The sequence below is a fragment of the Ceratotherium simum genome, chromosome 29 (genome assembly GCF_057802395.1).
Source record: "Ceratotherium simum simum isolate JZ-2026a chromosome 29, ASM5780239v1, whole genome shotgun sequence".
NCBI classification, from domain to species: Eukaryota; Metazoa; Chordata; class Mammalia; order Perissodactyla; family Rhinocerotidae; genus Ceratotherium; species Ceratotherium simum.
Genome location: NC_141928.1, coordinates 4,331,554 through 4,348,568, shown reverse-complemented (window position 1 = coordinate 4,348,568; position 17,015 = coordinate 4,331,554).

The window sequence follows — 17,015 nt, the reverse complement described above, 5'->3', positions numbered from 1 at the left end:
TGATCCCGGGAGTGGGACTTCCGAAGGCAGGCCTCCCCACTGGTTGCTGCTGGGAGCCACATCGGGGTCCTGGCAGGACGGCCTTGGCCAGCATGGGCTCCATCAGCCAGCGGGGGTGGAGGGGCCTCACCATGAACACGCTAAGCTCTTAGCCGGGCTCATTCCTGGGGGACTGGACCCCTCACACTGCAGGTGGGATAGGGCCTGAGTGGACCCCTCAGTCTGCTGCTGGGAGCTTGAGGGTCAGACCAGTAACTGCCCCCAAACTGTACTACAGGGTGACAGTCTGTGCACTTCCCCTGATCACCCAAGAGTCAGGACAAAGAGAAGCAGCAGAGAGGGAGGAGTCACAGCCAGAGCCCCGGAGAAGGCGCAGCGTGAAACTGCCCAGCTCGCCTCCTGGAAGCTCGGCCCAGCCAGGCCAACCAGGCCCAGACCTCCTGCCAGGAAGCCCCTCTCTGGGGCGGGCTCGACACAAACGTTTTGTGATTCGGAAAGTCCTTTTTGGTGAAAGGCTCAGAGATATAGATAAAGATTTATGAATAAAACCATTTATGCCGATCTTATAATCATGAAATTTAAAAACGACCTAAATGCCCGAGATATGGGCATGGATAAGTAATTAGGTAGCCATAGGGTCCAGGTTTTGCAGCATTCTTTGGAGATCTCTTGCCATAATTTATCAATTTTGAAAAAAAAAATTATTTTCAATATTGAAGATGCATATGAAGATAGATTTAACAGTTTAATTGTATAGTGGTCTGCTCTCATCTGCCATCAGAAGCACTTTCAGAAGCACAAGGAGGAAGATGTGATGTTCTCGTCTCCATCACCCACCACCCAGTGCACATAGCCCCCTCCCCGTGGCTAACCAGGGCTAACACTGTCCAGAATTTTCTACCTCCCGTGTGCATGACGTCATAAAGTAGCCCTCTGTTCTGTCACTAATATGACTTTGATGTATTCCACGTGAAAAACACAACATCTCTCACTGGCAAACATTGAACATCTTTGTACACAGGTTTTGAGCAGAAGCAGGATGAATCTTATCAATTGCTAAAAGTAGAATTTCTGGACCAAATGTTGCACACGTGTTAATTGTCAACAGGTGTTCAAAGCTCTACAAAAGCTCTGCCTCTGCATCCTCCCACTGCTACTAACGGGACCCCCAGCATTCACGGAGGGCTGATAGCCGCCCTGTGGCCTTGACCCTACCAGGAGCTGGAGGAAGGCGGGGCTGGAAGGCGGGGCTGGAAGGCGGGTAAGGGGCAGCTGGCTCAGAGCCCGAGCAGACCCGGCTCACACCCAGTGGCCACGATGCCCTCGGTTTCCCCGGACCCTGCAGCGCCTTCTGCACAAGGAATCCCTGCACCGCCCACGACCAGGGAGGGTCCAGCACTTTGAAGAGGCATCTAGAGCAGAGAAGGACTGAGGGGCCACCTCCCATCTCAGGCTCACCCCAGCGCATGCCCAGGGCTGGACGGGTCTGAATCACCACATCCTTGAAAATTCTGTCTTGTTTCTTTCCTTTTTTGGTTTTGTGAGCCCCTAGTTGTAACTGCCCATGGGATGACCCCACCATATACCAGATACTAATAGAAAGGCTGCCCTCTGGGTGGGAGCTGAACCAGAGAGGATTTTTAACTCTTACTTTTGAATTTTCAGCATTTTCTGATTTTTGTATAGTCGGAATCAAAAAAGGTTATTTGCATTAAATAGAAGGCAATATATTTGTATTGTAATTTTACATTTTTAAGAAAAAAATGTAAGTTGCCTATGACCTCACCCCCCCAAAAAAAACAAATTCCCTGGGGAGTGTAACTGGGGTGCTGTTTTGTGCTGCTGTCAGCCTGTCAATAACCAGCGATGTGCTTGGACCAGCCTGTGTGGTTCTGGTTTTGATTGCAAGATGCCCTTCAGCAATAACCACGAGGAAACTTTGAGAAATAAAGATTTATTATTTTAGGGCGTGGAATTACACAGCACACCTGGGGCCACCCAGCAAGGTTGCAGGTAGAGGGAAAGAGAGCTCGAGCGGGCCTGGGGTTCGGCTTTTATTGGGGTCGAGGGTGGGGCCTGGAGTTTCATGGTCTCACTCTTTATTGGTGCATTTAAGACATAAGAGTGGGAATTTAACTCGAGAGAAGAGAAATTGAAATTAACCAAGATCTCTGAAACACAGGAGCCTAGGGAGTGGGCGAGGGGCAGCCTGGTCCTTATCTAGTCTGTGGCTGGCTAGCTTATCCGAGAACGACCTCTGACGTGGACGCCTCTCTGAAACGGATGCCTCGGCAATCAAAGCTTAAATCAGCCACTTTCATTACAGAAAGAAAACAACAACAACTGTCAGGGCTTACACTACAGTTGCCATTAGGTACGTGATTAATTTGGGGACAATCAAGTCGTTGCCGTGGTTTCTCCTCGTCGCGCTCACTCTCCATTTAATCTGTGCCCACCGCATCCCTGGGGCAGTTGGTCGTTTCCTTGTAGGCATTGAACACGTTTTTGGGTTTTCCTGGGCGTCTTAGGGACCAGCGAGTGAGCCAGGCTGACGGTGCCCTTGGGCTGCTGCATGTCGGGACGATGTCAGTGTAGGAGGTCAGGGGCCCGGTTAAGCCGTTGGTGGCACTGTTGGTGGCTGACCCCGCATCCATTCCTCCTCCCTCCATCCTCCCACACAGACCAGTGTTCTCGGTGTCCTCACCCTCCCAGCTCCAGAGTGAGTCTGATCGATCTAACGTGACCCCATCCCTCTGGTCCGTGATTGTTTCAGAATGAGCCAGGGAGACATGAGAGGAAACAAGGAGAGGGCACCTGAGAACCACAACATGAACCCCTGCCAGGATGAGCCAACCCTGCGGACCCTCCAGTAGAGACGTGGAAAGCTCCCAGGTCCTCAGTGACATCATGGAAGCTTGCCCAAAGCTTAGACTCCAGCCATGTGAGCCGATGCACGGCCAGGTTGATTCAGCAGTGTGAGGCAAAGCACAATGGCTTTGGATGCGCGATCTGGCATGAATGCCGTGAGTGTTTGGGACAGCTGTGCTGTGGACGGTGGACAGTGAAGGTGGTGTGGGTGTGAGGGGGCGTGTGGGTAATGATGGGTGTGAGCATCAATGGAGAGGTAGGTGCAGGGCAGCGAGTGGTCTGGAGTGGTGAGCTGGGGGGCTCTGCACGGGCCACCATCAAAGGCAGCTGATTTCCAGCCACAAAGAAAGAGGCCCCTGGACAGAGCAACAGGATGTGTCCCTAAAACTGTAGCAACTGACCTTTACAACTCCAGAGGCGAAGCATGTCTATCTCAGAATGTCAAAGTCCTCAGTCTCAGACAATTATATTTCACCGGACCCATGGAAAGCCAACATTAGTATCCGTGTGCACGCTGGCTTTCACTGGCTTGGCTGTTCTACGGGGAAATGAGTATCAACAACAGTTATGCAGCTCCCTGGCCCCTGGAGAGCCAACGTCAATATCCATGTGCACGCTGGCTTTACCTGACTGGGCCGTTCCATGGGGAAGTGAAGCTGGTTGCTGGCTTGAAGCCCCCAGCGTTGACCACCAGACAGCAGGGCCAGGCAGACCCAGTAACTCCCAAGGGTCAGTTCAACCACCACCACCTTTCTGGAGGCTGAAGAAAGCAGGAGCTTTCTCTTTATCACAATCTCCAGGGTTCCATCTGTTCTCTTTGTTTTGTTTTGGGGAAGGAGGGATGGTGTAGGTTACGGTAGAAATATCACAGAACTAGATGGGTCACCGAGCTGTAACTCCTCAGTGACACGCTCACCTTGAACTCTGCTTCAGCCGCCAACGTGGGAACAGTCTTATAAAAACTGCTGGTTCGGTTCTGGGAATATTTTTAAGTTTTCTCTTCTTCCTTTGCCTCAGTTAAGGCAGAGAACTGCTTCCAGGTCTCCTCTGATTACCTTCTTTTAACAACTTTGCTGACGTGTACTTTACATTCCATAACATTCGTCAGTACTAATTGTACAATTCAATGAGTGTTAGTACGTTTGCAGGGTTGTGCAATCTTCAGCAAAATCTAGTTTTAGAATATTCTTGCCATCCCAAAAAGTCCCTCATGCCCACCAAATATCAATCCCCAATCCCACTCCAGCCCCCAGAAACCACATATCTACTTTCCAGCACTATAGATTTTTCTGTTTAGGACATTTCGTATAAAGGGAATCATGTAGTATGTGGCCTTTTGCGTCTGGCTTCTTTCATTCAGCATCGTGTTTTTGAGTTTCATCCATGTCGTAGTGGGTGTCTGTGCTTCATCTCTTTTTATGGCTGAATGATATTCTATTCTACGGATGGACCACATTGTGTTTATCCATCCTTCAGTTGATGGGCATTTGGGTTGTTCCCATTTTTTGGCTATGATGAAATGATGCTGCTAGGAACATTCATGTACAAATTTTTGTGTGGACACGTGTTTTCAATTCTCTTGGGTATATGCCTAGGAGTGGAATTGCTGGATCACACAGTAACTCTGGTTAACCCATTTGGAAAACTGCCAGATTGTTTTCCATGATGGAGCAACATTTCACATTCCCACCAGCAATGTATGGTGGTCTCAATTTCTCCACATCCTCGACAACACTTGTTATCATCTACTTTCTTGACTGATGCCATTCTAGTGGGTGTGAGGTGGTATCTCATTGTCGTTGTGATTTGCATTTTCCTAATGACTAACGATGTGGAGTCACTTTTCATGTCCTTTTGGCCATTCATATGTCTTCTTGGGTGCATGCATATTCAAATCTTTTACACACTTTTTAGCTGAGTTGTTCATTTTTGTGGCTTATTATTATTGCTTATTATTGAGTTTTAAGAGCTCTTCATATATATTGGATACAAGTTCTTTATCAGATATGTGATTTAAACATATTTTCTTCCAATCTGTGGCTTCTCTTTTCATTTTCATAATGGTATTTTTTGAATCACAAAAGTTTTTAATTTTGATGAAGTCCAATTTATCTTTTTTTAAAATGGATCATGCTTTTGGTGATGTATCTAAGAATTCTGGCTAACCCAAAGTCATGAAGATTTTCTCCCATGTTTTCTTCTAGCAGTTTTATAGTTTTAGCTCTTCCATTTAGATGTATGATCTATCTCGAGTTCATTTTTCAGTATGCTATGAGGTGCAGGCCTAAATTAGTCTTTTTTGCAAGTGGATATACAATTATCCCAGCAGAATTAGTAGAAAATATTTCTCTTTCACTATTGAGTTGCCTTGGCACCTTGTCAAAATCAATTAACCATAAAGATAAGGGATTATCACTGGACTCTAATTTTATTCTGTTAATCCGTGTTTCTATCCTCATGGCAATATCACACCATCTTGATTGCTGTGGCTTCATAGGAACTTTGAAAAGAGAAATGTAAGACTCCCAACTTTGTTCTTCTTTTTCAAGATTCTTTTGGCTATCTGGGTCCCTTGCAATCCTAGATGAATTTTAAGATCAGCTTGTAAATTTCTGCAAAAAAAAAAAAACCCACAAAAAATCCTACTGGGATTTTGACAGTGATTGAATTGAATCTATAGCTCGATTTGGGGAGATTTGCCATCTTGACAATATTGAGTCTTCCAACCCAGGAGCATGGAATATCTCTCCATTTATTTATAGCATCTGCATTTCCCTCCTCAATGTTTTATAGTTCAGTGCACAAATATTTCACTTCTTTTGTTAAATTTTTTCCTAAGTATGTTATTCTTTTGTGGGATATTGTGCTTGGAATTTTTCTTGCTTTCATTTACAGTTTGTTGCTAGCATATAGAAATACAATTGATTTGTGTATATTCATCTCATGTCCTGAGACTATGTGAACTCATTTATTAGTTTTCATAGTTTCTGGTTATTGTTGATTCCCAGGATTTTCTACATAGAGAACTGTGTTGAATGTGAATAAAGACCATTTCATATCTTCCTTTCCAACTGGGAGCTTTAATCTCTTTCTTTCTTTTCTTGGTTTTCATTTTGGCTTTGGTGCTTGTTTGTTTTTTGGCTGTAGTGCACTGGCTAGAACCTTCATGTATTTGAGGGACCTTGTTGTTAAATGCATAAACATTTATAATTATTTTATCTTCCTGAAGAATTGAGCCTTCATTCATTATGAAATGTCCCTATTTCTCTCTAGTAATAGTTCTTTAGTCTTAAAGTCTATTTTGTCTGGTATGAATAGAACTCCTCCAGCTCTCAAGGTTACTGTTTGCATAGTGTCTCTTTTTCCATCATTTTATTTCAACCTACTTATGCCTTGAATCTGAAGCATTTCTCTTGTAGATAGTACAGAGTTGGTTGGTGGTTTTCCGTGCAGTCTGACAGTATCTGCCTTTTGATTGAAGTGTTTGATCCATTTACATTTAATGGAATTACTGATATGGTTGGATTTATGTCTGCCCTTTTGCTATTTGTTTTCTGTATGTCTCCTGTCTTTTTGTTCTTCTGTTCTTCCTTTACTGCCTTCTTTTGTATTAAGGTAGACACTTAGTTAAATATTTTCTGTCCCACCCCCTCCTCTAGGATTCCCATGTGAATATTGAATTGTCTGATTGTGTTCCACAGCTTTAAGGCTTTGCTCCTTTTTCTTCATTTTGTTCTGTTCTTCAGCATGGATGATTTCTATTGATCTACCTTCAAAGTTTGCATATTCTTTCCTTTGCCATCTCCAGCTGCATGTTGAGCCCTTGGAGGGAATTTTTCACTTTAGGTATGGTACTTTTCAACTCCAAAATTTCCATTAGCTTCTTTTTTATAATTTCTATCTCTTTATTTATTTTCTCTATTTCATGAGTCATTGTCAACATACTTTCCTTTAAATATTTAAACATGGTTTACTTTAATTCTGTCTTTACTTTGAATTCTGGCTTCCTAGGGATCAGCCAGTGCTTGGTCAGAGGCTGTGCTCCAACACCTTCAGCCAGTGAGACTCCTCCTCGTTGCCAATGGATCTGGGTGTGGGCTGGGGAACACATTCAAGTTCTGGCTGTTTACAAGTCTGCCCTGAATGTAGCTCTTTCCCAACCTCCTCTTGTCCCCTCTGCACATGTGCAAGGCCTCACACTGAGCCAGGGGTGAGTAGATAGCTACGGCCCTCTCTGGTCTTTCCTGAGTGGGCACAGGCCTGCACGTGCACACAACCTTCTAGACCCCCACGGACATGTGGGAGCCCCTCCAGGCCCCTATGTCTGTCTTGTTGCCTGGTTCTCCCTCTCACATCTCTGGCTAGTGCACTGCTCTGTTGCTCGATCCAACTTCAGGAAGCTGCAAAGCTGACCTTCTACAACAGCTTGCCACTGACTTGTTTCCAGAGATTCTTAGGGGCTGGGCTTTTCCCACCTGTGCAGAAATCAAGTGGGCAACCTCTGCCAGTGAAGCCACCCACACTTCAGGCTTGTCCCCTCTCCATAGAGCCATCATACTGAGGGTGTGGGGGACGGGAGCTGCCCTGGGCAAAACCACCACAGACTCTCACTGTTCTTCCCTGGGCTTCAGATGCTCCTCAGTTGGTTGTGTGCCTTTGGTCTCTTCCCAGCATCCTGAATTGGTTGTTTTCTGACAGCTTGTCATTGTTTTCTGGGAAGAGCATTTGCTGAATTCCTCATGCCACCATCAGGATGTCTTGCCACCCCACCCTGGTAACTTTTTGAAGGCACATCATTTCAGCAATCTGAGGACCCAAGACTGTGAGCCTGTGACCTGGAGTGATTTTGAGAAGAGTCTGTTGGATGGCAGTATTGCAAAGTACAAAGTCTTGCTTCCAGAAAGCTGTCTGGGATCCTCAGCATCTGGCTATTTTTGAATCAAAGCCCTGAGATCTTTAAAATGCCAGCACTGTTAGAACGTGGGCCAGAAAAACAAATGTCTCTGGGCATCTAACAACAATTAAAATATTCTGAATTTCTTGTAACCTGAGATGAGTGGAAGGGAATTGGGAGTGTGGGGTTGAGGTGGTGGTCTTGGGCCAGACTTTGTGTTTAGGGGGAGAAAGCCCTGCAGACTAGCCTTTCTCTGGGCTAAGGGTGGGACATGTGTGATGACCCCAGTTGGGGAGAGGGAAAGGCCCTTCACTGTGCTGGGGTCTCCTACTTACAAAGCCCCCAGTGCGTCCACTCCAGAGCCGCATCAGGGGCAGAGGCTCAGGGCTGGAACCACAGCTGCATCCCTCTCTGATTGAGTGTCTTTGGAGATATCTCTTCATCTTTTTGAGCTTCGGGTTCCCTGTTTACAAGATAGGGACCCACAGTGGTGGCCACCCCCTCCTAGGCAGGACGGAGTGAGATTGCACAGGAGCAGAGGTGGCTGTAAGCAGCAGAGAGTCACGCCAACAGGAGCTGTTGCTTTAAGAAGAGACAGTCGTGTGGCAAAATGCTGCAAAGGGTCTCAGCCTTGGATTTGGGAAACCGAGGATGGCGACACTGCTGATGTCACACTCATGTTCCCTCAGCCACCTGCAGGCTGTCCCCAGCAGGCCAACAGCGTCCCCCTGGAGCACCTGCATCCTTCCTTCCTGGTTGAGGGCTCTCTCCTGCACCATGGGAGCTTCGTCTCCTGTAAGCTGGTGCCAGCCTGCAGTACAGGAACATTAATGGCCTGGGACAACCCTCCACCCGCGGGGACAGAGCCAGTCCGGGTGGGACCTGGTCTCCCAGTGGGACTGACCCCAATGCCCACTGCAGTGCTTGCTCATCAAGGCCCCACACTGGCTTCGCTCCTCCAGGCTCACCTCCTGATGCCCTCCCTCACTTCCTGGGGTCACCTCACCTCCCCACACTCTCCCTCGCCTTCCTGGGGTCATCTCACCTCCCCACACCTTCCCTCACTTCCTGGGCTCATCTCACCTCCCCACGCGCTCCCTCACTTCCTGGGGTCATCTCATGTCCCCATGCGTCCCTTGGCTTCCTGGGATCATTTGCAAACAAACAACCTGCCCCTAAGTCCTCCTCTGCTCCGGGGACCCAAACTCTGCCGAGGCCCCACACTGGCTATGACTCTGAGCAGGTCATACAGCCTTCAGGATGTGAGCTCCTCACCTGTGAGATGGGGACAAAAGCCTGCCTCGTAGTGTCACCATAGGAGACACTGTGGGAGATGATGCAAATCACTGCAAAGAAAGAGGCCAAGTGGTCGCCTCGGGAACACGCTGACCCTGCAAAGAAACCAGAGCTCATGAGGTTGAGAGAGGAACATGGGCAGCCTGTCCAAATGGCATGGAGTGTCCCTGATGAAGGTGGCCCTGGCAGGGTAGGCCCCCACAGTCGAGGAGGAGACATTAGACAGGGAACGTGATGGGACAGAGGCTTCCAAGGAGAAGAAGTGTTGGAGGGTCAAAGAGGCCATAGGATAATTGTGAGGCCCTGGAAGATGTGCTGAAATGCTTGTATTGGTCAGAAAATTGTGTCACAAGTACCCAATCCACACTGGATTTCTTCTTTGTTGGTTCTAGGAATCAGTGCATATGTGTGATAATAACCACATTTTGGATATGTATTCAGATATATTTATTTTTCATAACTTTTCATTATTTTAGGTTTCTAGATGAAGTGCCAAGCACATGTTTTCTCCATTCTTTCTTTGCTGTACTGGCCTCTGTCTTTTTTTTTTTCTTTATTGTGAAATTTTTGTTGTACATCATTGTTTGTCAGTCACCATATAAATGAATCCCTTCACCCGTTGTGCCCACCCCCCAACCCCCTTGTCCCTGGTAACCACCAAACTGTTCTCTCTGTCTGTCTGTTAGTTTATCTTCCACTTATGAGTGAAATCACACAGTGTTTCTCTTTCTCTTTCTGGCTTATTTCACTTAACACAGTATCCTCCAGGTCCATCCATGTTGTTGCAAATGGGATGATTTTGTCTTTCTTTATGGCTGAGTAGTATTCCACTGTATATATATACCACATCTTCTTTATCCAATCATCTGTCAATGGACACTTGGGTTGCTTCCACGTCTTGGCTATAGTGAATAATGCTGCAATGAACATAGGGGTGCATAAGCCTCTTTGGATTATTGATTTCAGGTTCGTTGGGTAGATACTCAGTAGCAGGATAGTTGGATCATAAGGTGTTTCTATTTTTAATTTTTTGAGGAATCTCCATACTGTTTTCCATAGAGGCTGTCCCAGTTTGCATTCCCACCAGCAGTGAATTAGTGTTCCTGTCTCTCCACATCCTCTCCAACATTTGTTATTTTTTGTCTTGGTGATTATAGCTATTCTAACAGGTGTAAGATGATATCTTAGTGTAGTTTTGATTTGCATTTCCCTGATGATTAGTGATGTTGAGCATCTTTTCATGTGCCTATTGGCCAAATGTATATCTTCTTTGGAGAAGTGTCTCTTCATTTCCTCTGCCCATTTTTTGATCGGGTTGTTTGATTTTTTGTTGTTCAGTTGTGTGAGCTCTTTATATATTATGAAGATTAATCCCTTGTCGGATATGTGGTTTGCAAATATTTTTTCCCAGCTGGTGGGTTGCCTATTTATTTTGATCCTGGTTTCATTTGCCTAGTAGAAACTCTTTAATCTGATGAAGTCCCACTTGTTTATTTTTTCTTTTGTTTCCCTTGTCCGAGTAGATATGGAATTGGAAAAGATCTCTTTATGATCGATGATGAACACTGTACTGCCTATACTTTCTTCCAGGAGTTTTATAATTTCAGGTGTCACCTTCAGGTCTTTGATCCATTTTGAGTTAATTTTTGTGTATGGCAAAAGAAAATGGTCTACTATCATTCTTTTGCATGTGGCTGTCCAGTTTTCCCAGCACCATTTATTGAAGAGACTTTCCTTTCTCCCTTGTATGTTCTTAGCTCCTTTGTCAAAGATTAGCTGCCCGTAGATGTGAGGTTTTATTTCTGGGCTTTCAATTCTGTTCCACTGATCTGTGTGTCTGTTTTTGTACCAGTACCATGCTGTTTTGATTACTATCACTTTGTAGTATGTTTTTTTTTTTTTTTTTTTTAAGATTTTATTTTTTTTTCCCCCGCAAAGCCCCAGTACATAGTTGTATGTCATAGCTGCACAACCTTCTAGTTGCTGTATGTGGGACGCAGCCTCAGCATGGCCAGAGAAGCGGTGCGTCTGCGTGCGCCCGGGATCCGAACCCGGGCCGCCAGCAGCAGAGCGCACGCACTTAACCGCTAAGCCACGGGGCCAGCCCTGTAGTATGTTTTGAAGTCAGGGATTGTGATGCCTCCAGCTTTGCTCTTTTTTCTCAGGATTGCTTTAGCTATTCGGGGTCTTTTGTTGCCCCATATGAATTTTAGTATTCTTTGTTCTGTTTCCATGAAGAATGTCATTGGGATTCTGATTGGGATTGCATTGAATTTGTAGATTGCTTTAGGTAGTATGGCCATTTTAACTATGTTTATTCTTCCAATCCATGTGCATGGAATATTTTTCCATTTCTTTGTGTCATCATTGATTTCACTCAGTAATGTCCTATAGTTTTAATTGTATAGGTCTTTCACCTCCTGGGTTAAACTTATTCCTAGATATTTTATTGTTTTCATTGCAATTGTAAATGGGATTGTCTTCTTGAGTTCTCTTTCTGTTGGTTCATTATTGGCATATAGAAATGCAACTGATTTCTGTAAGTTAATTTTGTACCCTGCAACTTTGCTGTAGTTGTTGATTATTTCAAATAGTTTTCCAATGGATTCTTTAGGGTTTTCTATATGTAAGATCGTGTCATCTGCAAACAGCGAGAGTTTCACTTCTTCGTAGCCTATTTGGATTCCTTTTTATTCCTTTTTCTTGCCTAATTGCTTTGGCCAGAACCTCCAGTACTATGTTGAATAAGAGTGGTGAGAGTGGGCACCCTTGTCTTGTTCCTCTTTTCAGAGGGATGGCTTTCAGTTTTTCCTCATTGAGTATGTTGGCAGCTGTGGCTTTGTCATATATGGCCTTTATTATGTTAAAGTACTTTCCTTCTATACCCATTTTGTTGAGAGTTTTTATCATAAATGGATGTTGGATCTTGTCAAATGCCTTCTCTGCATCTATTGAGATGATCACGTGGTTTTTATTCCTCGTTTTGTTAATGTGGTGTATCACACTGATTGATTTGTGGATGTTGAACCATCCCTCTGTCCCTGGTATAAATCCCGCTTGATCATGGTGTATGATCTTTTTAATGTATTGCTGTATTTGGTTTGCCAATATTTTGTTGAGGATTTTTGCATCTATATTCATCAGGGATATTGGTCTGTAGTTTTCCTTCTTAGTATTGTCTTTGCCTGGCTTTGGTATCAGGGTGATGTTGGCCTCATAGAATGTGTTGAGAAGTGTTCCATCTTCCTCTATTTTTTTGAATAGTTTGAGAAGGATGGGTATTAGATCTTCTTTAAATGTTTGGTAAAATTCTCCAGAGAAGCCATGTCGTCCTGGACTTTTATTTTTTGGGAGGTTTTTGATTACTGTTTCAATCTCTTTACTTTTGATTGGTCTATTCAGATTCTCTATTTCTTCTTGATTCAGTTTTGGGAGGTTGTATGAGTCTAAGAATTTATCCATTTCTTCTAGATTGTCAAATTTGTTGGCATATAGTTTTTCATAATATTCTCTTATAATCTTTTGTATTTCTGTGGTATCTGTTGTAATTTATCCTCTTTCATTTCTAATTTTATTTATTTGAGCCTTTTCTCTTTGTTTTTTGGTGACTCTGGCTAAGGGTTTGTCAATTTTGTTTATCTTCTCAAAGAACCAGCTCTTTGTTTCATTGATCCTTTCTACTGTTTTTTTGGTTTCAATTTCATTTATTTCTGCTCTCATTTTTATTATTTCTCTCCTTCTGCTGACTTTGGGCTTCGTTTGTTCTTCTTTTTCTAATTCTGTTAGGCGTAGTTTGAGGTTGCTTATTTGGGCTTTTTCTTGTTTGTTAAGGTGGGCCTATATTGCTATGAGTTTCCCTCTCAGGACCGCTTTTGCTGCATCCCATGTGAGTTGGTGTGGTGTATTTTCATTTTCATTTGTCTCCAGATATGCTTTGATTTCTCCTTTAATTTCTTCAATGATCCATTGGTTGTTCAGTAGCATGTTGTTTAGTCTCCACATCTTTGTCACTTTCCTGGTTTTTTCCTTATGGTTGATTTCTAGCTTCATGGCATTATGGTCAGAAAAGATGCTTGTTAATGATTTCAATCTTCTTAAATTTATAGAGGCATGCCTTGTTTCCCAACATACGGCCTATTCTTGAGAATGTTCCATGTACACTTGAGAAGAATGTGTTATCTGCTGTTTGTGGATGGAGTGCTTTATATATATCTATTAAGTCCATCTCGTCTAGTTTTTCATTTAAGTCCACTATTTCCTTATTGACTTTCTGTCTGGATGATCTATCCATTGACATAAGTGGGGTGTTAAGATCCCTACTGTTACTGTGTTGTTGTTAATATCTCCTTTTAGGTTTGTTAATAGTTGCTTTATGTACTTTGGTGCTCCTGTATTGGGTGCATATACATTTATAAGTGATATGTCTTCTCGGTGGAGTGTCCCTTTTATCATTATACATTGCCCCTCTTTGTCTCTCATTACCTGTTTTATCTTGAAGTCTACTTTGTCTGTGAGAAGTATGGCAACATCTGCTTTCCTTTGTTTGCCATTAGCTTGGAGTATTTTCTTCCATCCTTTCACTCTGAGCCCGCATTTGTCTTTAGAGCTGAGATGTGTTTCCTGGAGGCAGCATATTGTTGGATCTTGTTTGTTTTTTTTTTTTTTGTGAGGAAGATCGGCCCTGAGCTAACATCTGCCAACCCTCCTCTTTTTGCTGAGGAAGACTGGCCCTGGGCTAACATCCGTGCCCATCTTCCTCTACTTTATATGGGACGCTACCACAGCATGGCTCAGCAAGCGGTGCATGGGTGCATGCCCTGGATCCGAACTGGCGAACCCCGGGCCGCCTCAGCGGAGCGCACGCACTTAACCACTTGCGCCACCGGGCCAGCCCCTGGATCTTGTTTTTTAATCCATCCTGCTGCTCTGTGTGTTTTGATTGGAGAATTCAAACTATTTACATTTAGAGTGATTATTTATATATGAGGGCTTAATGTTGCTATTTTATTGCTCATTTTCCAGTTCTTTTGCTTCTCTTTTGTTTCTCATCCCATGTGTTTTGGACTACCAATTCAGTTGGGTAGTTCTGTATGGTGAATCTCTTAGGTTTCTCTTTATTTATTGTGTGTGACTTTGTTCTGATTATTTGGTTACTGGTTACCATGAGGTTTATATAAAAAAATCTCATGGATGTGATACTCCATTTTCTGATGGCCTCTTATTTCCTTAGACTAAGTTGATTTGATCCCTCTCCTCTTCCCCTTCTAAGTTATTGTTGTCACAACTTATTCCATCTTGTGTTGTGAGTTTGTGTTTAAAGTGATGAAGTTATATTTATTTTTGGTATTTTCCTTCCCTTGATCTTTGGTTTTATAATTCAGTGCTTGCTAATCTATTCTGATAGAGAATTGCAATTTTTCTGGTTTTGTCTACTTATTTTTCTCCTTGTTCAAAACTTTGTATCCTCTTTCTCTTTTTTTCCTCAGGTGTGAGGGCCTTCTTGAGCAATTCTTGTAGTGGTGGTCTTATGGCAATGAACTCCCTTAAGTTTTGTTTATCAGGGATAGTTATTATTTCTCTGTCATATCTGAAGGATATTTTTGCTGGATAGAGTGTTCTTGGCTGAAAGTTTTCATCCCTCAGAATTTGGATATATCATTCTACTCTTTCCTAGCCTATAAAGTTTCTGTTGAGAAACTGGCTGAAAGCCTGATAGGAATTCCTTTGTACATTTTCTTTTTTGTCTTGCTGCTCTTAATATTTTTTCTTTGTTGTTGGCTTTTGCCACCTTTACTACTATATGCCTTGGAGAGGGTCTGTTCATGTTGATATATTTAGGAGAGCTATTGATTTCATTCTCTGGTATTTCCACCTCCTTCCCCAGGTTTGAAAAGTTCTCAGCTACTATTTCTTTGAACAACTTCTCTGGTCCTTTTTCCCTCTCTTCTCCCTCTGGAATATCTATAATCCTTATGTTGGATTTCCTAACTGAGTTGGAAATTTCTTGGAGAGTTTCTTCCCTTCTTTTTAGTCTTAGTTCTCTTTCCTCCTCCATCTGGAGCATTTCTGCATTGCTGTCTTCAATATTGCTAATTCTTTCCTCCATATTGTCAGCTGTGATGCTTAAGGGGTCCAGATTTGTCTTTATCTCCTCTATTGTGTTTTTCATCTCTAAGATTTCTGATTGGTTTTTCTTTATAGTTTCAATCTCTTTTGTGGAGAAATTCCTGATTTCATTGAGTTGTCTATCTGTATTTTCTTGTATCTCGTTGAGTTTTTTATGATCACTATTTTGAATTCTCTGTCATTAAGGTTATGCATTTCTGTGCTTTCAGGGTTGATTTCTGGGTGTTTGTCATTTTCCTTCTGGTCTGGAGATTTAATATATTTTTGCACATTGCCTATCAGTGTTGGGTTATTTTTCCTCATACTGAAAATATCTGGTCACGGTTCCCCCTGCCACCACTGGGTGGCGTCAAGAGCTGTGTATTTTGTGCCCACCTCGCTCTGCGGGTGCTCTGGTCTGAAGTGCAGCTGAGCTGAAGCTTAGCTGAGCAGATGCTGCTGGGGCTGGAGTGTGGGAACAGCTGGAGCTGGAGCGCATCTGGGTTGAAGCAGCCGGAGCTGGGGCATGGTTGAGCCAAAGGAGCTGGGGCCAGGGCACGGTTGAGCTGATGCAGCTATAGTGGGGATGCCATCGAGCTGAAGGAGCTGTGGCTGGGGCACAGTCGAGCTTATGCAGCTGGGGCCTGGGCGTGGGCGAGCCGGGGCCAGTGGGGCTGGGGCACCGGGGACTGGCCTCTGTTTTTAAGGAGCAGATTCCTGGTGCTCATCACCTGTGTGAAGCCCAGGGACCGCCCACTTTCATGTCACACAGTGGATGTGACCTCCATGTGGGCAGGGACCACGGCAGGTCATGCTCACTGATGAAGCTACAGTGCTGGGCACATAGCAGGGACCAAGGGATATTGGCTGAATGAGTGAATAAGTGAATGAGTGAATGAATAAATGAGTGAGTGAATGAGTGAAGGAATGAATAAGTGAATGAAACCACAGAAGCCAGAATCCAAGCTGGAGGATCCTTTCTTTGTGGCGGGGTCAGAGGGCAGGGTGCTGTCCTGGATCTTCTTCAACTCCTCCTCAAATGATGCTGAATACTCCAGGGAGCAGGGCTGCAGGAGGGGACCTGAGGAGGGACTTAGACCCTACACCCTGGGGGACCACTGTGACAGCCTGGCAGGGGACTCTTAACATGCTCCAGGCACTGGGGAAGAGATCCACAAGTCATTCCTAAGGTAATCCTCCCAACAACCCGTCAGGAGTCCCAGTTATTTCCCCATTTAACAGATGGGGAAATTGAGGCTCAGGGCCTCGCCTGGGGTCACCAGCTAGAAAGAGGCTGAGCAGGGACTAGAACCCCCATCTCCCTGACTTGGGGTAGTTTCTAACTGCCATTCCGCACCACAGCCTCCTGGAGCTCAGGGGTCCTGGCTTCCCCGGGACCACACCCTCCAGGGCTTCAGGCCTCACTGAACTCAGGGGGTGGAGCTGCTCCCTCTTCCAGGGCTGGGCCTGGTGGCTGGGGAAGGGCGGGCCCTGGGCACCCTGGGGTCTCCCAGGACCAGGAGCAGCCTAACCCCCCACAGATGAGGTCTCCCTGGGCACCATGACCAAGGGTTCTTGGACTCCATAGCCCAGAAGTCCCTCTCACAGTATCAGGCTGTGGCCTCCTTGTCAAGCAGGCCCCATGGGGTCTAAGAGACCTGGGTTCAAATCCTGGCTCTACCACTCTGTGGGGCACAAAGGGGCAAGTCTCTTTAAGCCTCAGGGTCCTCGTCAGGGAAATGAAGACAATACTCCCTCCTCCCCCATGGGTTGTTGGAGGATTCAATGAGATACGTCAGTGGAGAACAGAGGCCATGTAAGTACTGTCACCATGAGGTGTTCCTGCCGATGT